Here is a 25,818-nt window from a genome sequence, read left to right as displayed (position 1 = left end):
GGTAGTGCTAAGGGATTTTTCTGTTTTCGGTCTGTTGACCAGTTTGATTTCCACCCGAATCAGCTCCTATCCTTTTGATAGCTGTGTTACCGTTACACAGGCTATACTCCTGGCTCTGTGTTTGCCTCTGAAAGTTCTCCTTGCTGCTGCTTCCAGCGACAACCTCGCTATCCGCTGATGCTGTTGCAGGATTCATAAATGTGTCGCATCTTCCAGTATGGTCTCCTTTACTTGCAGCTCACAGCACTATAGACAAATAACGAACCCTTGCATGGTATATTGTTGCAAACAGTGTGAAGAGCCAAAGAAACTGTTACACCTGCCGTGGAGCCCCGCGAGCATGCATAAGTTACGCAACACGATGTGCCATGGACTCGAATAATGTCTGCAGTAGTGCTGGAGTGAATTGATACCGTGAACTGTGGAGGGCTGTCCAGAAGTCCATAAGAGTACGGGGGAGTGGACCTCTTCTGAACAGCACGTTGCAAGGCATCCCACATGGGCTCTACAATGTTCATGTCTGGGAGATTGGTGAACAGCGGAAGTGTTAGAAGAGTGTTTCTTGAGCCACCCTGCAGCCATTCTGGACTTGTGGGGTGTCGCATTGTCCTGCTGGAGTTGCCGAACTCCTTTGTAATGCACAATGAACATGAATGGATGCAGATGATGAGACACGATGTACGTGTCATCTGTCAGAGTCGTATCTAGACGTATCAGGGATCCCATATCCAACTGCCCACGCCCCACACCATTACAGAGCTTCCACCAGCTTGAACAGTCCCTTGCTGACATGCAGGGTCCATGGATTCATGAGGTAGTATCCATACCCGTACACGCCCATCCACTCATGTTTCCAGTCTTCAACTGTCCAAAATGTCGATGTTGTCGGGCCCAGACGAGGCGTAAAGCCTTACGTCTCGCAGTCATCAGTAGTACAGAGTTGGCCTACGGCTCAGAAAGCCCCTATAGAAGATGTTTCGTTGAATGGTTCGCACGCTGACACTTGTTGATGGCCCAGCACTGAAATATGCAGGAATTTGCGGAAGGTTGCACTTCTGTCACTTTGAACGATCCTGTTCAGTCGTCTTTGGTCCCGTTCTTGCAGGTTCTTTTTCCGTCCACAGCGATGTTGGAGATTTGATGTTTTACCGTATTCCTTATATTCACGGTACACTCGTGAAATGGTCGCACGTCAAAATCCTCACATCATCGCTATCTCGGAAATGCTGCGTCCCATAGCTCGTGCGCTGACTATAACACCACGTTCAAATTCTCTACATCTTGATTACCTGCTATTGTAGCAGCAGTAACTGATGTAACAGCTGCGCCAGATACTTATTATATAGGCGTTGCCGACTCAGCGCCGTATTCTGCCTGTTTATATATCTCTGTATTTGAATACAGATGCCTATATCAGTTTCCTTGGCGCTTCATTATGTACATATAACATAATAGAGAGGAAGTCAACCTGTTGTGTATGACTTCTTACACAAGGGTTAGAAGAGGTGGACTACAGAATGGTGCGGTAACTGTAGTTTTGGGAAATGTAGACAGGGGTAGATATGAATAACGAACAAGTTAACACAATAACCAGAAGACTTACTTACATTTCCAGAAATGTGCGATGACTCATTACAAGTAATGCAGAAAGAAACAGTATCCAGCTATCACAATGTCCACAAGGATAAGGGACAAACGAAGGTGTACTAGTAAGGAGCACAGGTGTGTGGAACTACTGACACTGCAACGGCAGACAGCGCTCGTAGTACAGAGCCACTGGAGACATGCCGTGCTCCACTGGGTCCGCAGATCCCACACCACTCGATCAGCGTTGTAGGGAAACTTGCTGTTCCAGTACCAACATAATGAAGCCCATGGGGTAGTGTCGATACTTGCTACGGCACAACCAATGCACAGTTTGGATTTTGAGGTGAAGCTATCGGGAAGATAAAGAGATAATGTTAGTTTCTACGAATCTCAATACGCAAACGGAAATGTTATGGAAATATTGGAATTCAGGATTAAGGTAGATTAAGTACCATAGTGTAATTATTGTAAAATTTCCATAAAATAAATCACTCATATCAATGTTAGGTGTGTTGTGACTTGGCAAGACAGCCAAGCCACTAGGAGGAGGAAGCCGAAAGGCACGCCTTTAAGCTCACGCAGGCTGGCGTGAGGTCTGGAACAGGTAAAGTAATTGAGACTAGCAAATAAAGTACGAAGCTGCTGGAATACTTAACTTTAATCCATAAGTGGTGAACATAGCTCTTGACGGTACATGCATCACACAACAAATAGCAAATGATGATGGCGCCTTGCTAGGTCGTAGCAAATGACGTAGCTGAAGGCTATGCTAACTATCGTCTCGGCAAATGAGAGCGTAATTTGTCAGTGAACCATCGCTAGCAAAGTCGGCTGTACAACTGGGGCGAGAGCCAGGACGTCTCTCTAGACCTGCCGTGTGGCGGCGCTCGGTCTGCAATCACTGATAGTGGCGACACGCGGGTCCGACGTATACTACCGGACCGCGGCCGATTTAAAGGCTACCACCTAGCAAGTGTGGTGTCGGGCGGTGACACCACAAGGTGTATGGGAAATATAAGTTTAGAAAGTGTGCGTTCGAACTATATACCATGGCGACGAATAAAGCAAAAAAGTTTTAGCATCGTGATATCGGGAGGATTGGATACGTCACATTGCAGGAGGACAGAGGGAATGTGTTCAACTCAGATATTTCCTGAACCGTTCAGAATGTCGTGATTCTATTTTCTACCATGCGAACTGTGAGAAAGAAGTAAATAAGTGATGGATATCTTTTTCCAGACATATATTGATTACAGAGGTATTGCTATCAACATGGTAATTTGTGCTGCTCGTATTGTACATTGGAGTGCAAAAATTTAGAATGTAATTAATTTTACCTGTGACTGCTCTTTAACATAGTTCGATAAAACTTGGACCATACATATACTATGTGATCAAAAGTATCCGGACACCTGGCTGAAAATGACTTACAAGTCCGTGGCGCCCTCCATCAGTAATGCTCGAATTCAATATGGTGTTGGCCCACTCTTAGCCTTGCTGACAGTTTCCACTCTCGCAGGTATACGTTAAGTCAGGTGCTGGAAGGTTTCATGGCAAAAGGCAGCCCATTCTTCACGGAGTGCTGCGCTGAGGAGAGGTATCGATGTTGGTCGGTGAGGCGTTCCAAAACATCCCAAAGGTGTTCTATAGAATTCAGGTCAGGACTCTGTGCAGGCCAATCCATTACAGGGATGATATTGTAGAGTAACCACCCCGACAAAAGCCGTGCATTGTGTGCTGAAACATGCAATCGCCATCCACGAATTTCTCTTCAACAGTGGGAAGACATAAGGTTCTTAAAACATCAATGTAGGACCGTGCTGCGACAGTGTCATGCCAAACAACAAATGCTACAAGCCCCCCCTCCACCCCCTCCATGAAAAACACGACCACACCATAACACAATCGCCTCCGAGTTTTACTGTTGGAAATACACGCGCTGGCAGATGACGTTCACCGGGCGTTCGCCATACCCACACCCAGCCATCGGATTGCCACATTGTGTACCGTGATTCGTCACTCCACACAATGTTTTTGCACTGTTCAATCGTGCAATGTTTATGCTCCTTACACCAAGCGAGGCGTCGATTGGCATTTATCGGCGTGATGTGTGTCTTATGAGCAGCCGCTCGACAGTGAAATCCAAATTTTCTCACCTCCCGCCTAACTGTCATAGTACTTGCAGTTTGGAATTGCTGTGTGGTGGTCTGAATAGGTGTCTGCCTATTACTCATTACGACCCTCTTCAACTGTCGGGGGTATCTGTCAGTCAACAGACGAGGTCGTCCTGTAAGGGTTTGTGCTGTACGTGTCCCTTCATGTTGCCACTTCACTATCACATCGGTAATAGTTAACCAAGGGATGTTTAGGAGGGTGGAAATCTCGCGTACAGACGTATCACACAAGTGGCACCCAATCACCTGACCACGTTCGAAGTCCCTAAGTTCCGCGGAGCACCCCATTCTGCTCTCTGACGATGTATAATGACTACAAAGGTCGCTGATGTGAGGTACCTGGCAGTAGATGGCAGCACAATGCGCGTAATATGAGAAACGTATGTTTTTGGGGGTGTCCGGATTCTTTTGATCACATGGTGTAGAAATAATTAGTGTGATATAATACAGAATCTAACAATGAATGGATCAGGAATGACAATTTTATTTAAATACACACTGGAGTATGTACTGCAGCGTGCTACCAACCTACTCACAATGCGGGTAACTAGTTCTCTGTGGAAGGACGTTCCATTCCTTCAACTGGGCGGTTGACAACAGGTGGATGATAGTTGGTTCATGTGGACGTGCTTCGATATGTCTCCCTAGTTCATCCCACATGTGCTCGATGGTATTTCGTTTGTGGGGAACGGACAGGCCTGTCCAGTGACCGAATATGCACTCGGTCCAAGAGCTGTTCCACTTGCAGTGTTGGATGCTATTTTTATTTATTTTATTTATTTATTTATTGTTCTGTGGGACCAAATTAAGGAGAAGTCTCCATGGTCATGGAACGAGTTAATACATGAAATATAACACGATATTAGAAACAGATAAAATGAAATATAAGAAAAAACATATGCAGGTGACAAGTCGTAAGTTTAAATGAAGAAAATCAACAATGTAACACTGGAATTTGCTTAATTTTTTAGCTCTTCCAGGAGCTCCTCGACAGGATAGAAGGAGTGAGGCATGAGGAAACTCTTCAGTTTACACTTAAAAGAGTTTGGGCTACTGCTAAGATTTTTGAGTTATTGTGATAGCTTATTGAAAATGGATGCAGCAGAATACTGCACTCCTTTCTACACAAGAGTCAAGGAAGTGCATTCTACATGCAGATTTGATTTCTGCCTAGTATTAACTGAGTGAAAGCTGCTAACTCTTGGGAATAGGCTAATATTGCTAACAACACATGACATTAAAGCAAATATATACTGTGAGGGCAATGTCAGAATTCCCAGATTTTTGAATAGGAGTCGACAAGAGGTTCTCGAACTTACACCACATATAGCTCAAACAGCCCGTTTTTGAGCCAAAAATACCCTTTTTGAATCAGAAGAATTACCCCAAAAAATAATACCATGCGACATAAGCGTATGAAAATATGCGAAGTAGACTACTTTTCGTGTTGAAGTGTCACTTTTTTCAGATACTGTTCTAATGGTAAATAAAGCAGCATTTAGCCTCTGAACAAGATCCTGGACATGGGCTTTCCACAAGAGCATACTATCTATCCGAACGCCTAGGAACTTGAACTGTTCTGTCTCGCTTATAATATGCCTATTCTGTCTCATCAAAATATCGGTTCTTGTTGAATTGTGAGTTAGAAACTGTAAAAACTGAGTCTTACTGTGATTTAGCATCAAATTATTTTCCACAAGCCACGAACTTATTTCATGAACTACATTATTTGTTACTGTTTCAATATTACACACAAGATCCTTCACTATCAAGCTGGTGTCATCAGCAAACAGAAATATTTTTGAATCACCTGTAATACTAGAAGGCATATCATCTATATAAATAAGAAACAGCAGTGGCCCCAGCACCGACCCCTGGGGAACGCCCCACTTAACAGTGCCCCATTGGAACTGAACATCACTAGCACTCTCAATATTGCGGAGAATTACCCTCTGCTTTCTGTTCTTAAAATAAGAGGCGGACCAATTGTAAGCTACTTCCCTTACTCCATAATGGTCCAACTTCTGCAGTAATATTTTGTGGTCAACACAGTCAAAGGGCTTCGTTAAATCAAAGAAAACACATAGCGTTCGGAACCTTCTATTTAGTCCGTCCAAAACTTTACAGAGAAAAGAGATTATAGCATTTTCAGATGTTAAACCATTTCTAAAACCAAACTGAACAATTGACAGCAAATTATGTGACTTTAAATGCTCCAGTAACCTTGTATATACAACCTTCTCGATAACTTTAGCAAACACCGATGGCATAGAAATAGGTCTAAAATTGTGATAATAATCAATGTCTCCCTTTTTATAAAGTGGCTTCACTACCGAGTACTTTAATTGGTCAGGAAACCCACTACTCCTAAAGGAAAAGTTACAGATATGGCTGAGAACTGGGCTAACATACATAGAACAATACTTCAGTTTTCTGCTAGATACCCCGTCATATCCATGAGAGTTCTTGGTCTTTAGTGATTTAATTATTAACTCAGTCTCCCTCTTGTCAGTATCATGGAGGAGCATTTCAGGTAACTGTCTCGGAAAACTTTTTTCTAAGAGCGCTATATGATTCCCTGTTGGGACTAGGTTTATATTTAGTTCACCTGCTATATTCAGAAAGTGATTATTAAATACTGTACATATATGCGACTTATCAGTAACCCGGACATTCCCACTACGCACTAATTCTATATCCTCGACCTGTCTCTGCAGACCAGCAACTTCCTTTACGACTGACCATATGGTTTTAATTTTATCCTGAGACTTAGCTATTCTATCTGCATACCACATACTTTTTGCCTTCCTAATAACATTTTTAAGCACCTTAAAATACTGTTTGTAATGGGCTGCTGCATTTAGATTTTGACTGTTTCTAACGTTTTGATATAATTGCCACTTTGTTCTACAAGATATTCTTATCCCTCTAGTCAGCCACCCAGGCTGCCTGTTTGTGCTAGTACCCTGTTTTAAACGTTCTAACGGAAAGCAACTTTCAAAGAGCATGAGAAAAGTCTTGAGAAAAGCATTATATTTATCATCTACTGTATCAGCGCTATAAAGATCTTGCCACTCTTGTTCCTTTATAAGGTTTACAAAGGTCTCTACAGCAACTGGATCAGCTTTCCTGAACAGCTGATGACTATATTTAACACGTGTTGCAGCACAAAAATCTTTTAAAATCAAAATTTGTGCATCATGATCTGAAAGGCCATTCACCTTTTTGCTAACAGAATGCCCTTCTAGTAATGAGGAATGAACAAAAATGTTGTCTATGGTTGTTCCACTGTTCCCTTGCACTCTCGTTGGAAAGAATGCGGTTTGCATCAGATTATATGAATTAAAGAGGTCTACCAGCATGCTCTTCCTTGCACAATCACTTATACAATTAATACTGAAGTCACCACATATAACTAACTTTTTGTATTTTCTATAAGGTGAACCAAGAACCTCCTCTAGCTTTAGCAAAAATGTTGTGAAATCGGAGTCTGGGGATCTATAAATAACAACAGTCAGAAGTTTAGCTCCGTTAAATTTAACCACACCTGCACAACATTCAAACACCTTTTCAGTGCAGTACTTTGAAACATCAATTGACTCAAATGGGATGCCGTTTTTCACATACATGGCTACTCCCCCACACCGCAAAGAGCTCCTCGAAAAGCTGCCAGCCAACCTGTATCCTGGTAAAGGAAGCCTCTGAATTATTCCTTATTTAAGAAGTGTTCAGATATACCAATAATTTCAGAGTCAACATCTATAAGCTGTTCACTAACTTGATCTGTAATACCTTGTATATTTTGATGAAATATACTAATTCCCTCATTACTCGGATACCTAAGCTTTGTCAAAAGTGATTCCCTTGTTATAGAGACTTCCCTTAAGCAGGAATACCTATCAGCTGACTTCAATCTAAAAAAGGTGCAGCTCTAACACCCACTACTGCAGGAATTTTCCCATGAGTGATCCCACCAACCCCACCTATGGTGTCACCTATAAGCTTTGCCAACCTCTCCTTCCCATACCTGTTGAGGTGCAGGCCATGTCTAGTGAAACCCGTCCTGCTGATAGACTCCACCGACACCACTGAAATGTGTCCCATGCCTTCTGTCATCAGCGCACCCCCAAGTCTCATGTTATTACGCCTGACGGCTGTATTAAGATGAGGCCGATAGTGACGCTGAAACAATTCCACGAAATGCACATTCGTGTTGCCAGTCTGAGTGGCTATCTTTTCCAGGTCACCATCTATGTTATACTCCCCATCCCTATCAATACTATTACCAGCCCCACCCACAATCACTACCTGATCCTCTTTAGTGAAATCCCTACATAACCCCCCTATGTTAACAGTCACCTGAGCCAACCCTGCATTAGGCTTCACAATGCTGGTGACCTGGTACTCACTCCCCAGCACTTCCTGCAACTGCTGGCCTACACCTCCGCCATGAGAACTACCTAACAGCAGAACCTTCTTCTCCCTCTTCGACTTTTCAACTGTTCTATGCACAGTAACTACTGAGGTCTGCTGCATACTTCCTACATCTACAGCTACTAGAGATTCCTCTCCACTAGACTCTGACAGTTGGTCATATCTATTGTAAACACCAATAGTAAAACTATCTGCAAATCTTCTTCTCCTAGCAGATCTCTTGCCAACAGCCAGCTCCCATTCCCCAACCCCCTTCTCTCTCCTCATCCTATCTTGCTCCTCCTGTGCGTTTTTCAACTGCACCTGAAGGGCACAGATCTTACGCTTCTGCTCCTCTATCAACATTATTACTCATAAAAATGAAATCTGGACTGAATGCACCCCTGGAAATAGGGACGTGGACTGGTAGTACAGTGTCACAAGAACGTTGACACTTGAGTAGGGCAAGCCGCGGTGGCCGAGCTTCAGTCCAGAACCGCGCAACTGCTACGGTCACAGGTTCAAATCCTGCCTCGGGCATGGATGTGTGTGATGTCCTTAGGTTAGTTAGGTTTAAGTAGTGCTAAGTTCTGCCGACCTCAGATATTAAGTCCGATAGTGCTCAGAGCCATTTGAACCATTTGAAGTTGAGTAGGCCTATACTGTGTTCGAAGATTATGGAGCCAGTGCGCCCACACCACATGATGCTTTCACACACCGTAGCACCTGGATCACCGAAACTATCTTGATCAATGTTTCTAGCTGCATTACATGGTCCCACTTGTTACCATATTCGGATACGTCCGGAACCACTACTCAGGCTGAATCTGTTGCCATCTCAGAAGAGCACATTACCTCAGTCCTCGTTGGTCCAATCATAACGCTCTTGCTACCATGGCATACTGTGCCGCCGTTGTGTTCTTGTGGGGGAGATTTCGCGTTTCTAACACGCTGGGTGATTTAGCTAAGCTGAGTTGTCGCGCAAGATGTTCAAGCTTTACGCAGCTAAAGGAATCCTTTTCCAAAAGGGGAGTAGCTACGGAATACGACGTTGGAAAAAAAAAAATCTACATCTACATTTATACTCCGCAAGCCACCCAACGGTGTGTGGCGGAGGGCACTTTATGTGTCACTGTCATTACCTCCCTTTCCTGTTCCAGTCGCGTATGGTTCGCGGGAAGAACGACTGCCGGAAACCCTCCGTGCGTGCTGGAATCTCTCTAATTTTATATTTGTGATCTCCTCGGGGGACAGCAAGCTACGGGCCCTATGCAGTCGTCGTGCCAGTGAGGAGCCTGAGGTTCGCAAATTGCAATCCTGCAAATGTAGTTGCAACTGCACCCACTGTTTGACCGGGGTGCATTTTTGGAAACTTTTGAAATTTGTGATAAGTTCCTGTGGGACCAAACTGCTGAGGTCATCGGTCCCTAGGCTTACATACTACTTAACTTAAACTAACTTACGCTAAGGACAACACACACACACCGATCCCCGAAAGAGGTCTCGAACCTCCGACGGGGGGGTGGGGGGGGGGGGGGGAGGGGGAGAGGGGAGGGGAGCCGCGCGAACAGTGGCAAGGCGCCTTGGACCGCGCGGCTACACAGCGCGGCGTGCGTGCATTCTTACATCTTCAGCAATGTGACGGTCAGCTCCTCATGTATGTTGACAGTGGTCAACCACTTTCTCTTCTTCATGCGGCAGAGCCTGTGTTTCGGAACGCTGCCTGCGAACAGGAAAAATGCTATCAGCAATATCTAACTTCTGGAATATAGTCGTCACTCTTCGTCCTTCTTCCAGTTTCCCAATGATTCTCCCCGTGTGAAGTCATTTAGATCTTGTCTCCGGGACATATTACAAAGAAGAACACCATCACACTGCACCGTAACTGCTCGCTGATTGACACCTTGCTGTCCCTTCCCGCTCCTTCAGTGCCTCGTGATACGGGGCCAGCCCCATTTGGTGACTCGGTCACGCTGGCGTCACGCCATTTAATGTCCAGCTTTCAGTGCGCAACTGGGAGACCTCTGGCAGCGTGATACCGCACATTCATTCATTTCCACCGAGGTTTTTGTGTGTTAAGTTACATTATCTATCTCATGCTTATGTTCTTCAGAACAGTGTTGCAATGCAGACTTCATTATTCAACACGTCACAAAGATAAGTAAATCTTTTTAACTCATTTGCATGACTTTGCTACTAATCTGTTGGGGTTTGCAGAACCTTCGTTCTCCTATACTGTTACCTCACCCTGGGGCATAGCTGTGTGACAATGGGAGAGAGAAATTATCTTAACGGTGTAATGCACCAGAAGGCGTTTCACGAACTCACAAACTCGGCCTACCCTAACAACAGTGGCAACTGGGCCCCCACAGTAGTGGCGACAAGGCCTTTACAAAAATGGTGACGAGGGTTTACAAAAAGTGTATTTATGAATACGATCAATTCAACTGCCCTTCACTCTACTTTTGGAGACATTGCGATGTTTATAACGTAAGCCTATTGCTGTTTTATAGGGAGGTTCGTGTTCTTGTGCGGAACTGTCGAGTTTCTAACATGCTGGGTGTTTTAACTGAGCTGAACTGTCACGTGATGTGTTCAAGCTTGACACAACTAAGGGAATCCACTTACGAAAGGGGAGTAGTGAAGTGAAGTTTAATTTAAAACTGATACTAGTCACCTGTGCTACATGCGGTTGGACCGACACATCAAGTGGAAGCCCAAGGACGTGGCATCATTTGAGATGAACGGCTTAGACGAATCAACCAGTACATTAGAAACGAAGAATGCATGTCAACTATCAAGTGTAGAATCATTCGAGAGACTATAAAAGACAAAAATTTTACATAAAATGTGTTGAGTAGTGTCTACTCGTCGAATATGGGGTGTCTGGCAAACATGCTTTCTCGGATCGCTAGACAACATTCAAACACATCGTTTTAACAAGTTTTATTACGAAATGAACGATGGCAATGCTTAACTTTGAGAATGACATAGATGTGTCCCAAGCAAAGGGCGACATGCAAAATAATCAGTGTTCTTCAGTATGAGTCCAAGATTGAGCTACACAGAATGTACGACGAAAGTAACGATATTTGACTCATCTATCCAGGTCGCTGGTCTTGGAGCCTCTGTAGAACTGGGCCGCGGCCAGTCGGGCGCGGCGCTTAAGTTCTCTCCGGATAGAGGCCACTGCTGTCGCGTTGTCGTCCTGGAGAGGGGTCGGTCGGCGTCCAATTCGCTGACGTCTTCTTCACAGCCCTTTCTGCTCTGACGTTCCTGATTAGCGTGCTGGCGCTTGACTTTACCCCACAACAAAATTAAAGGAGGAGGGAAGGAATACCACGATTCTACATTCAGTCGATGACAACATAGTAACAGAATGGGCCACGTGCTCAAACTGCATACGGATTGTGTAGGGAAAGAGCAATGATACCAAATGTACACTGATTTCTTAGACATATTACTGGTTTCACACACCAGTTATAGGCCATTTTCAGATAATACGCACATCCGGGGGACGATGATGACGCTTAGAATATGTGTGCTGACCGAAGTCGCAAAACGGGGTTCCGCACTGCTGATCGAAGCGTTGTCATCGTGAGCCGGCTGGTGCATTATCTTAAGACGGCACTGGAGGGAGAAGAAGGTCATATTCATACATATAACACAACTGTAACTGGTCTATGTCTGTATACAGGAGACATTTAAGAAAACTTAGTATGAGCGTTCTTTATAACAACAACAGAAGCCAAAGCAATTATTTTCACAATTACTGTTTTTTTGTCTGTCTGTCTGTCCGTATGTTCTTACGCAAAAACTACTACACTAAATGGGATGTGGTTTCCATACTTCTATTGTTGCAGGTCTAAATAAAAATTTGTTACATGTTTCATCTTGATACGCCAACAATAAGCCGAGTTATCTATACATACAGAATGTTGTCTTTAACTGGGTCAGTACGTGGAAATAGGAATCCATAGGAGATACTCGGAAACTGTCTCAGGAACCTTCAGGATCGTTCTTGTGAAAACAATTTTACCGTAATCAAATTATTGATCGAGATTGAGTTGTCCATAAAAATGAGTAAAATTGGCTTTTTTTTCGAGTAAGGAATTTTTCATTGTGTTGGAAGAAAGAAAATCTTGGACAGCAGTTTTTTAAAACTAAACTAAATAAACCAGGACAAAAATGATAGAGTCCGTAAAACGTAATATGTTGGAACTTTTTAACACAATAATAACAACGTTAAAAGCTTAATCCCGTTATCCATAGCGTGCTTGAACGCATTCTTGAATCATTGTAGCTATTATCGTTGACAAGTTTGTCGAGTTGACGCTACTATTATCTTTGATTAGTCTGTTGAGTCGTCACTAACAATCTATTACCGTTGACAAATTTCTAAAAAGCACTTTCATATATTTCCTCGGAGGTTTTCATCGTGTATTGTCTACACAGGGCTAAGTGATGTGATACAACTGTTGCCATTTCGTATTAGTGTCCTCGTTCGTTTATCTTCTTTCATTCTTGAAATCATTCTTAAATGGCTCTGAGCACTATGGGACTTAACAGCTGTGGTCATCAGTCCCCCAGAACTTAGAACTACTTAAACCTAACTAACCTAAGGACATCACACACATCCATGCCCGAGGCAGGATTCGAACCTGCGACCGTAGCAGTCGCGCGGTTCCGGACTGCTCGCCTAGGAAATCATTCTTAAATTGGTGAAACTGTATTAAACCAGTTCATTCTCGAAAAAAAGAAATGGATGGGAACGAGGCGGTGTACGGGTCCACATACAAAGTTTTGGACCGCACTGAGGATACCACTTATCAGGTACGGTTTTTTAGCTCCCTTTCTGCATATGGACTCACCGCGGTAACATCGCTCTGGAAGTGGGTATTGCGACTATGCTGCTTCGGAACTTAACCCTCTGAATTCATGTTATACAACTCGTCTTAAAGTGGTATCGCTTCGTAATGATATTATAGAAGATGAAACTCTCACGGGCTGTGATGATGGTGAAATAGTTTTCATACCACGCATGGCCTTATTCCCAACAATTACCCTTTTCAATTCAAACGCGTGTACTTTTCCGTGACCATGTGCTTCGCCATGACCATCAAGAAGTCGCAACGACAGACGCTTCGAGCAGTCGGCGTCGACATGAGAACGAACTGTTCTCACATGGGCAACTCCTCGTAGCTTGCTTGCTCGTCACTAACCCATATATATCTTGTTTATAATGGCTCCTATGGGCAAAACGTCAAATTTTGTAAGTAAATAAAACCTTTAATTTTCGTATTTCCTTTAAATAAAACACTGGACTGTTCCTCTATATAGATCTATTCGTAATTCATGCTTCAAATATATCTATCTCTGTACATCAATTCTTTACCGCTGCAGCCTTTCGACAGCTTCACCTCCACTTTTTATATCCGTTTTTCTCTTCGATAATAAGCTTAAGGATTCCATATGGGCGCGAGATCCACGCAGACAAAGTCAAGTACGAAGCTGCGGACGAAAGCTAATAAATAAATTACTTTCCGATCGAGACAGTTTTCTCTAAATTTACTTTACTGACAGTTCGCTGTTCCCAATAAAGTTATCTATAATTATGAAAGAACAATGGACTGTTATTTATCGAATATACAGAATCCAGGAATCTGCATGGCTAACGACAAATTGAAGATCTTTCTTCTGATTGTGATCTAGTCAAGTTTATACAAACCATCCTACCCTAATTGATTTTGTTGGGACTCTCACTAAGAAGATGATGATTTTATAGCTGACAACGAAGGAAGTGTTCGGAGAAACAGCAAGAGTAGCAAAGACTGGTACAGTCGTGCTCAAAAGTATCCGAACGACCTGAATTGCATTTCGCCTGATTAGCATGCAACCCACATAACGCAGCTGTTTAGCAGGTCCTCTAATCGCTCCTCGGTACAGTCGTTTGAGTATTGAAAATGGTTCCAACAAGTCACCACTAGAAAAAACCGCTTTGTATCTCAATAACTCAAGATGTAAAGCTATACCACGATGCTAAAAATATCAGGGAACACCTTATCACAGATAAGACTGTCATTAAGGCTTGTAAGCTCGCATTTATTACAATAAATGACATACCCGCAATGTTACCACTCTCAGTATTACGTCAGATAGGTAACGCACGAAATAAGTTCGTCGCTTTCATGATTTCCTCTTCAAAGTAACACACCGTACTTCTTATTTAACACAAAAAGACATTAAAAATGTAAGTTATTCACGAGCAGCTTGTTCAGAATACGTATGAACTTCAAATGACTCGACGAACCGTCTCGTTCTGCATATCGATTCAAACCCAGCTCATGCAGACAAGGCAAACACTTTGTGACTGACGGAAACCAACAATCATTCCTGACTATGCATACAGAGAGTATTATACCTCGATTTTTGACAAATATTAACTTTAAATCACATGTTGTTGTTGTTGTTGTTGTGGTCTTCAGTCCTGAGATTGGTTTGATGCAGCTCTCCATGCTACTCTATCCTGTGCAAGCTTTTTCATCTCCCAGTACCTACTGCAAACTACATCCTTCTGAATCTGCTTAGTATATTCATCTCTTGGTCTCCCTCTACGATTTTTACCCTCCACGCTGCCCTCCAATACTAAATTGGTGATCCCTTGATGCCTCAGAACATGTCCTACCAACCGATCCCTTCTTCTGGTCAAGTTGTGCCACAAACTTCTCTTCTCCCCAATCCTATTCAATACTTCCTCATTAGTTATGTGATCTACCCATCTAATCTTCAGCATTCTTCTGTAGCACCACATTTCGAAAGCTTCTATTCTCTTCTTGTCCAAACTATTTATCGTCCATGTTTCACTTCCATACATGACTACACTCCATACGAATACTTTCAGAAATGACTTCCTGACACTTAAATCAATACTGGATGTTAACAAATTTCTCTTCTTCAGAAACGCTTTCCTTGCCATTGCCAGTCTACATTTTATATCCTCTCTACTTCGACCATCATCAGTTATTTTGCTCCCCAAATAGCTAAACTCCTTTACTACTTTAAGTGTCTCATTTCCTAATCTGATTCCCTCAGCATCACCCGACTTAATTAGACTACATTCCATTATCCTTGTTTTGCTTTTGTTGATGTTCATCTTATATCCTCCTTTCAAGACACTGTCCATTCCATTCAACTGCTCTTCCAAGTCCTTTGCTGTCTCTGACAGAATTACAATGTCATCGGCGAACCTCAAAGTTTTTATTTCTTCTCCATGAATTTTAATACCTACTCCGAATTTTTCTTTTGTTTACTTTACTGCTTGCTCAATATACAGATTGAACAACATCGGGGAGAGGCTACAACCCTGTCTTACTCCCTTCCCAACCACTGCTTCCCTTTCATGTCCCTCGACTCTTATAACTGCCATCTGGTTTCTGTACAAATTGTAAATAGCCTTTCGCTCCCTGTATTTTACCCCTGCCACCTTTAGAATTTGAAAGAGAGTATTCCAGTCAACATTGTCAAAAGCTTTCTCTAAGTCTACAAATGCTAGAAACGTAGGTTTGCCTTTCCTTAATCTTTCTTCTAAGATAAGTCGTAAGGTCAGTATTGCCTCACGTGTTCCAGTGTTTCTACGGAATCCAAACTGATCTTTCCCGAGGTTGGCTTCTACTAGTTTTTCCATTCGTCTGTAAAGAATTCGTGTTAGTATTTTGCAGCTGTGACTTATTAAGCTGATAGTTCGGTAATTTTCACATCTGTCAAAACCTGCTTTCTTTGGGATTGGAATTATTATATTCTTCTTGAAGTCTGAGGGTATTTCGCCTGTTTCATACATCTTGCTCACCAGATGGTAGAGTTTTGTCAGGACTGGCTCTCCCACGGCCGTCAGTAGTTCCAATGGAATATTGTCTACTCCGGGGGCCTTGTTTCGACTCAGGTCTTTCAGTGCTCTGTCAAACTCTTCACGCAGTATCATATCTCCCATTTCATCTTCATCTACATCCTCTTCCATTTCCATAATATTGTCCTCAAGTACATCGCCCTTGTATAGACCCTCTATATACTCCTTCCACCTTTCTGCTTTCCCTTCTTTGCTTAGAACTGGGTTTCCATCTGAGCTCTTGATATTCATACAAGTCGTTCTCTTATCTCCAAAGGTCTCTTTAATTTTCCTGTAGGCGGTATCTATCTTACCCCTAGTGAGATAGGCCTCTACATCCTTACATTTGTCCTCTAGCCATCCCTGCTTAGCTATTTTGCACTTCCTGTCGATCTCATTTTTGAGACGTTTGTATTCCTTTTTGCCTGTTTCACTTACTGCATTTTTGTATATTCTTCTTTCATCAATTAAATTCAATATTTCTTCTGTTACCCAAAGATTTCTACTAGCCCTCGTCTTTTTACCTACTTGATCCTCTGCTGCCTTCACTACTTCATCCCTCAAAGCTACCCATTCTTCTTCTACTGTATTTATTTCCCCCATTCCTGACAATTGCTCCCTTATGCTCTCCCTGAATCTCTGTACAACCTCTGGTTCTTTTCGTTTATCCAGGTCCCATCTCCTTAAATTCCCACCTTTTTGCAGTTTCTTCAGTTTTAATCTAGAGGTCATAACCAATAAATTGTGGTCAGAGTCCACATCTGCCCCTGGAAATGTCTTACAATTTAAAACCTGGTTCCTAAATCTCTGTCTTACCATTATATAATCTATCTGATACCTTTTAGTATCTCCAGGGTTCTTCCATGTATACAACCTTCTTTCATGTTTCTTAAACCAAGTGTTAGTTATGATTATGTTGTGCTCTGTGCAAAATTCGACCAGGCGGCTTCCTCTTTCATTTCTGTCCCCCAATCCATATTCACCTACTATGTTTCCTTCTTTCCCTTTTCCTACACTCGAATTCCAGTCACCCATGACTATTAAATTTTCGTCTCCCTTCACAATCTGAATAATTTCTTTTATTTCATCATACATTTCTTCAATTTCTTCGTCATCTGCAGAGCTAGTTGGCATATAAACTTGTACTACTGTAGTAGGCGTGGGCTTCGTATCTATCTTGGCCACAATAATGCGTTCACTATGCTGTTTGTAGTAGCATACCCGCATTCCTATTTTCCTATTCATTATTAAACCTACTCCTGCATTACCCCTATTTGATTTTGTGTTTATTACCCTGTAGTCACCTGACCAGAAGTCTTGTTCCTCCTGCCACCGAACTTCACTAATTCCCACTATATCTAACTTCAACCTATCCATTTCCCTTTTTAAATTTTCTAACCTACCTGCCCGATTAAGGGATCTGACATTCCACGCTCCGATCCGTAGAACGCCAGTTTTCTTTCTCCTGATAACGACATCCTCTTGAGTAGTCCCCGCCCGGAGATCCGAATGGGGGACTATTTTACCTCCGGAATATTTTACCCAAGAGGACGCCATCATCATGTAATCATACAGTAAAGCTGCATGCCCTCGGGAAAAATTACGGCTGTAGTTTCCCCTTGCTTTCAGCCGTTCGCAGTACCAGCACAGCAAGGCCGTTTTGGTTATTGTTACAAGGCCAGATCAGTCAATCATCCAGACTGTTGCCCTTGCAATTACTGAAAAGGCTGCTGCCCCTCTTCAGGAACCACACGTTTGTCTGGCCTCTCAACAGATACCCCTCCGTTGTGGTTGCACCTACGGTACGGCTATCTGTATCGCTGAGGCACGCAAGCCTCCCCACCAACGGCAAGGTCCATGGTTCATGGGGGGGGGGGGGGTTAAATCACATAACATAGATGCTGGATAGGAATTCCCGTCCGTTAAAATTGTTTATGTTAAATCACATAACATAAACATTTTTAACGGACGGGAATTCCTATCCAGCATCTATTGTCCCTGTTAACGAACTACGACAGATGGTAAATATTGCTTCTTCACAAGTAACTTACTTGAAATGCCTCTGAGGTAAACCTTTGTTGTTACACAGGGATTCGAACCCTGAGACTAATCAAATTGTTATCGAAACACAGTCAACTGTGCATATCGGATTTTATCGGCAGTAGCTAGATGTTTTAACTGAAATGACGAGATGAAACATAAATTTTTTCCTTCCCAGGACTCCAACCCGACACCGATCGCTATTATATTCTAGAGAAAACGAGCGTTAAATATGGATTTGTTACAGCAGCAGTGACATGTGAGCATGTTTGAACTAGACGAAGAGTTCAGTGCTGACAGGGAATCGAACCCCACACATATCGTTGTTGACTACACACAAAGAGACGACAGCTACCGAAATTTTCTCCACCAGCATCCTTGAACTTACAATTATCTCTCATATATTTCTGTGTCACAGGGGAGTCAAAAACGTCAGATATCGTTAGTGCTGACAACGAATGAAAATACTTTAAAAATCAAAATTAATATCTACCAGCAGATAGGTTTATTTTATTTCGAGTCAAAAACATTACAACAATATTTACAATATATACAATATAACAAATCAGGTCAAATCATAAAAGAACAAACTAAACGGTATTAGCCCAAAATTGTGCAACGGCAGCAGCATTGTCTGAAACATCAACAAGCTCTTGTGTGGAACATGATACAGGACATCTAGGACAGTTAATTAAATGTTTGGTTGTCTGTTCTTCTCCGCAGTCACACAAGGTGGAAGATTCCTTCATGAAGCCCCATTTAAACAGATTGTCCTTAGTTCGTCCGACGCCACTCCTGAGCCGATTTAGAGACTTCCACACTGTCCAGACTTGATTTCCACCAGGAGGAAGGGTCTCAGAAGGAGTCATCCAATCGTTACTGTCAGATTTTGCTGTCCACTGAGATAGTCTGGCTGCTCCAGTCCGACCGGTGAGGGGTGTAGTAGTTCTCATGAAGCTCCTCCTAGATTTGAGTCTACTAATTGGTAGCTGGTATCCATGTAGCAGGTGATCGGTGTTATGATCTGCTTTATGTCTCTCAAGTTTGGCTGCGACTTCACGCCTTATATCTGGAGGAGCAATACCTGCTAGTTTATGGAGTTTATCAATAGGTGTAGCTTTGAGGCATCCCGTTACTGTCCTGCAGGTTTCGTTCAGGGCCACATCAACCTGCTTTGCATGAGATGACTTGTACCATACAGGACATGCGTATTCAGCTGCGGAATAACACAAGGCCAAGGCTGATGTTCTTAGTAGTTTGGGATCTGCACCCCAAACGCTGCCAGTGAGCTTCCGCAGGATGTTGTTACGAGCAGCAACTTTCTGCTTGGTGTTAGTGCAGTGTTTTCTGTAGGTCAACGTTCGATCTAAGGTGACACCCAGATATTTGGGGTAGAAACAATGTTCAAGCTCTTGATCTTCCCAAAACACTGTAAGTTTTCTATAGGCCTCTCGATTGCGTAGGTGGAAAGCACAAACTTGAGTTTTAGCAGGGTTCGGTCTTAAGTTATTGACTCTGTAGTACTCAGATAGGTCCTTGAGAGCAACAGTAAGCTGGTTTTCTACTGTGTCAAAATCTCTGGCTTGTGTGACTAAGGCAAGATCATCTGCATAGATGAAACTCTTTGTAAGAGAAGGTTGAGGCTGGTCATTTGTAAATATGTTGAACAATATGGGGGAAAGGACACTACCCTGAGGCAAGCCATTCCTTTGACTTCTCCATCTACTCTTTCTTCCTTGGAACTCCACATAGAATCGCCGGTTTTCCAAAAGTGTCTGCACAGTTCTGGTGAAATTAATGTCTCTAGTGATGTAATAGACTTTGTGCAATAATTGTCGATGTTGAATGGTGTCATATGCTGCTGTGAGATCCACGAAGACAGCCCCGGAAATGTATCCTTTCTCATATCCCTCTTCAATATGTTCAGTCAGATTAAGGACTTGTGCTGTACAATTCTTTCCAGGTCGGAAACCTGCTTGTTGAGGTATGAGTTGTTTTTCAACAATGGGAGTGAGTCTATTTAGCAACATTCTTTCATAGATTTTATACAAATGGCAAAGGAGCGAAATCGGTCGGTAGTTCTTGGGATCAGCTGCACCCTTTCCAGGTTTTAGTAAGGGAATAACTTTAGTTTTCCTCCAGATGGCAGGGATCTGTTTCCGCTTCAGACAACCATTATAGAATTGCAGAAGCCATCTTTCCGTGATGGGACCAAAATGTTTAATTTGCTCAATCATTAGGTCGTCTAGACCAGGCGCTTTACCATTTTTGCATTTCTGAATTGCGGTTCTGAGTTCTTGTAAGATGAAGTCATTTGATATATGGTTGTTTTCACGTTCAGGTTCTCTTTTGAGTTTTGTTCTATCTTTAGAACAATTGACCCTTCCATTCTGAACTAGATGATGAGCAATTTGATCTGGTGCAATGTTTGCATGGCCATGATTGTGGACAGGGTCGTTGTTCAGGCGTCGCAGCAACTGCCAGGCTTTCTGTTCTCATGCTAGAGCTTGATAATAGACTCCTGGAAATTGAAATAAGAACACCGTGAATTCATTGTCCCAGGAAGGGGAAACTTTATTGACACATTCCTGGGGTCAGATACATCACATGATCACACTGACAGAACCACAGGCACATAGACACAGGCAACAGAGCATGCACAATGTCGGCACTAGTACAGTGTATATCCACCTTTCGCAGCAATGCAGGCTGCCATTCTCCCATGGAGACGATCGTAGAGATGCTGGATGTCGTCCTGTGGAACGGCTTGCCATGCCATTTCCACCTGGCGCCTCAGTTGGACCAGCGTTCGTGCTGGACGTGCAGACCGCGTGAGACGACTCTTCATCCAGTCCCAAACATGCTCAATGGGGGACAGATCCGGAGATCTTGCTGGCCAGGGTAGTTGACTTACACCTTCTAGAGCACGTTGGGTGGCACGGGATACATGCGGACGTGCATTGTCCTGTTGGAACAGCAAGTTCCCTTGCCGGTCTAGGAATGGTAGAACGATGGGTTCGATGACGGTTTGGATGTACCGTGCACTATTCAGTGTCCCCTCGACGATCACCAGTGGTGTACGGCCAGTGTAGGAGATCGCTCCCCACACCATGATGCCGGGTGTTGGCCCTGTGTGCCTCGGTCGTATGCAGTCCTGATTGTGGCGCTCACCTGCACGGCGCCAAATACGCATACGACCATCATTGGCACCAAGGCAGAAGCGACTCTCATCGCTGAAGACGACACGTCTCCATTCGTCCCTCCATTCACGCCTGTCGCGACACCACTGGAGGCGGGCTGCACGATTAGGGGCGTGAGCGGAAGACGGCCTAACGGTGTGCGGGACCGTAGCCCAGCTTCATGGAGACGGTTGCGAATGGTCCTCGCCGATACCCCAGGAGCAACAGTGTCCCTAATTTGCAGGGAAGTGGCGGTGCGGTCCCCTACGGCACTGCGTAGGATCCTACGGTCTTGGCGTGCATCCGTGCGTCGCTGCGGTCCGGTCCCAGGTCGACGGGCACGTGCACCTTCCGCCGACCACTGGCGACAACATCGATGTACTGTGGAGACCTCACGCCCCACGTGTTGAGCAATTCGGCGGTACGTCCACCCGGCCTCCCGCATGCTCACTATACGCCCTCGCTCAAAGTCCGTCAACTGCACATACGGTTCACGTCCACGCTGTCGCGGCATGCTACCAGTGTTAAAGACTGCGATGGAGCTCCGTATGCCACGGAAAACTGGCTGACACTGACGGCGGCGGTGCACAAATGCTGCGCAGCTAGCGCCATTCGACGGCCAACACCGCGGTTCCTGGTGTGTCCGCTGTGCCGTGCGTGTGATCATTGCTTGTACAGCCCTCTCGCAGTGTCCGGACCAAGTATGGTGGGTCTGACACACCGGTGTCAATGTGTTCTGTTTTCCATTTCCAGGAGTGTATATAATGAAAACTTTAGTGCTGGGCCAGGATTTAAACCCATTCAAGCGCAATATGTGGAAATGTTTGCAACTGTGAAATACTTTCCTGCATTATAGAAGCGAATATTAGATTTGAACTAACATTGCGAATATTTGGACTTGGATAGCTTAGAATGAAAATTTTTCTGTTTGTTGCAAAGGAAAACAATTGATTTTCTAAAACATTCTCTGTCATACGCAATCAGGTCACGTCGACCACATCATATGGAAGAACTGACAGTGACATATATCGGAAGGCAGTAAGATCCCTTAGCTTTTGGTTTGGCAGTATTCGACGGCAATTTCTAAACGCAAGTAAATGAAGAAACACAGCGCGTTTTTGTTATCAAATAACATGTTTATGAATTACTTTAGTTTCAATGTAATCTACGAGTAATTGCTGATGTTTGATATTAACATGAAAAGGATTCCGTAGACAGGGAAAGAACCTGTTCTCGGGCAACTACTTCCGTAATGACCAAAAGGCATTAAATGATCTTCAAGCACATGTTTTCCAGCAGCAGTATGAAGAAAACGGTAATAATAATAACGGTACTAATCGAATTATCCGGTAACTTCACGCTTCACAGTGGATTTTCTCGAACTAAGAAATTTGTCGAATTAGCGAAAATTTCAAAATGGCTTCACATCGAAGCTGTGATGCTTTCCATCCTGCTGACATGAGAATAGTATAATCTCCGCGTCAGAAGCTTGCATCTGCTTAACCATTTAATAGACTCGCATTTTTTCCACCGTGACTAATATCGTAAGCTAAGCACATTATCCGTTACGGCACACTCCTGGGGCTGGGAAATGTGGCCATAATGGTGTGGTGGAACGAACTATCACAGGTGCAACGCGTGGGTTCAGGCATTTACTTTTAAGAGGCACAAACGTATTTACTTTACCTCTGGGAACCTCGAGAGATACACGTTATAATCCAGAATACGCATTAAACAAGATGTTCCTTCATTACCAACTGGTAAATGACATAGGCGAAAGTCATAGTAAATAGAAATACTGTCGCCAGTGAACTTACTTACATTAGAAAATTTTATTTTATTTGATGAACCGGTAGGCGTTTAAAGGAACAGGGCTCTTATTTTACTTGTACTTGATTGAACTAGAGTCGTTGAAAACTGTGGTGCTGGACTGTGATTCGAATTCGTATCTCCTCTTTCAAGGATCTGAATCTCTCAGAACAGTATGGTTCATTCATTTCGTTCCTTTTCCCAAGACTGCAATCTTCTCTAGGTCTCCTCCAAAGGTAAGTAGGTGGGTCAAAATCCTGATCCAGAACAAAAATATTCAAAATTTCATTTCAAGCCCTATCATGTGCACACCGGCCTGCTAGTGAAAAATAACGTTCATTTTTAATGTCTGTTCACGTGTTGCAAACAATCGCAATAGGTGTCGTTATTTCTAGTCAAACACGCACACATCTTACTGTTGGTGAGTAAGCAATTGATACTTAAGCTATATTCGTGGATGATAAAAATGGTTCAAATGGCTCTGAGCACTATGGGACTAAACTTCTTTGGTCATCATTCCCCTAGAACTAGAAATACTTAAACCTAACTAACCTGAGGACATCACACATATCCAGGCCCGAGGCAGGATTCGAAGCTGCGACCGTAGCGGTCGCGCGGTTCCAGACTGTAGCTCCTAGAACTTCTCGGCCACTCCGGTCGGCTGGGTGATAAAGAAGGACGGTAGGTGTGCGGTTAGATTGTCGCTCATGCACAAAAATTTGTATCCTTATTTTAGATTCAAACATCTAGCAGCTGGTAAGAGAAACCGATAAGTAACATTTGATTTTACTTAGTTAACAATCTGATTATGTGTTTAGTTCGTATCTCCATCACAGAACATCACATCATGTGCTTCATCTTTAAATGCATGTACACTTTGTTACTTCTGAATGGAGGTATATTAGACATCTTTCGTGGTCAGTTAACAGGGACGAAAGGGTCTTGATAGGAGTCCCGGTTTATAGAGTCGAATGTATGCACTGGGTATTTGAGGCAGGTTGTTCATGACGATTCGGTCAACCAAGTAAATGAATGTATTAAACTTGCGGCAAACCACTACATGGAGTCTTTGTGTCAGAACGGCGTTCTGAGCAGACGATTCGGTGGTCTGTTAGATTGATAATAGGTTGATATACGTATGGTCTGGGTTCGGTTCCAACTTCTGCGGATGATTTTTGATAGGGAGGGACAGATTCTATTCTCTTCTGGCTACGCCAAGTGAAGAAGGTGTAGTGGCTGTGTGGTCTGAAATTCACATGAATCATGATATTCCCTCTCTACCAAGTAGACGTTAGGTTGAACCACAATAAAGTCAGGAGTGGCGACATTTAGAAACTCTGTCACCAGTAACCTTTCTTATACTAGTTATTTATTTCTAGTGACGAAACAAACGCTCTGTAGGGTACAGGACGCTTATTCCACCTTTTATTTGAGCTTCTGTATGTCGATAAAATTGGTTCTGAACTGCGAATGCAACTCAGACCGCCCTCAACGTGGAATTTGATTCCTTCGTGATAATACAGCTGGACTACAATTTGTTGTTGGTTCGAAACTGCAGATTCCTCAACATTTCCTCATATTTCGCTTGAATTGGTTCGAATCCTGGCCCAGCACTAAAGTTTTCATTATGTATTATCAAGCTCTAGCATGAGAACACCTATCTGCTGGTAGATATTAATTTTGATTTTTAAAGTAAATTCATTCGTTGCCAGCACTAACGATATATGACGTTTTTGACTCCCCTGTGACACAGAAATATATGCGAGATCACTGTAAGTTCAAGGATGCTGGTGGAGAAAATTTCGGTAGCTGTCGTCTCTTTGTGTGTAGTCAACAACGATATGTGTGGGGCTCGATTCCCACTCAGCACTGAACACTTTTCTTCTAGTTCAAACATGCTCATATGTCACTGCTGGTGTAACAAACCCATATTTAACGTTCGTTTTCTCTAGAATATAATAGCGATAGGTGTCGGGTTGGAGTCCTGGGAAGGAAAAAATTTATGTATCGTCTCGTCATTTCAGTTAAAACGTCTAGCTACTGCCGAGAAAATCCGATATGCACAGTTGATTGTGTTTCGATATCCATCCGATTAGGTTCTGGGTTCGAATCCCTGTGCAGCACAAAGCTTTACCTCACGGCATTTCAAGTAAGTTACTTGTGAAGAAGCAATATTTACCATCTGTCGTAGTTCGTTAACAGGGACAATAGATGCTGGGTAGGAATTCCCGTTCGTTAAAAATGTTTATGTTATGTGATTTAAAGTTAACATTTGCCAACTGAAACTGTCTAAAATCGAGGTATAACACTCTCTGTGTGCATAGTCAGGAATGATTGTTAGTTTCCGTCAGTCGAAATGTTTGCCTAGTCTGCATGAGCTGGATTTGAATCCATATGTAGAACGAGACGGTTCGTCGTGTCATTTGAAGTTCATACGTATTCTGAACAAGCTGCTCGTGAATAACTTACGTTTTTAATGTCTTATTGTGTTAAATAATAAGTACGGTATGTTACTTTGAAGAGGAAATCATGAAAACGACGAACTTACTTCGTGCTTTACCTATCTGACGTAATACTGAGAGTCGTAACATTGCAGGTATGTCATTTATTGTAATAAATGCGAGCTTACAAGCCTTAATGACAGTCTTATCTGTGATAAGGTGTTCCATGATATTTTTAGTATCGTGGTATAGCTTTACATCTTGAGTTATTGAGATACAGAGCAGTTTATTCT

Source organism: Schistocerca americana, chromosome 6 (genome assembly GCF_021461395.2).
Source record: "Schistocerca americana isolate TAMUIC-IGC-003095 chromosome 6, iqSchAmer2.1, whole genome shotgun sequence".
Classification (NCBI taxonomy): Eukaryota; Metazoa; Arthropoda; class Insecta; order Orthoptera; family Acrididae; genus Schistocerca; species Schistocerca americana.
This window is presented reverse-complemented; position numbering follows the sequence as displayed.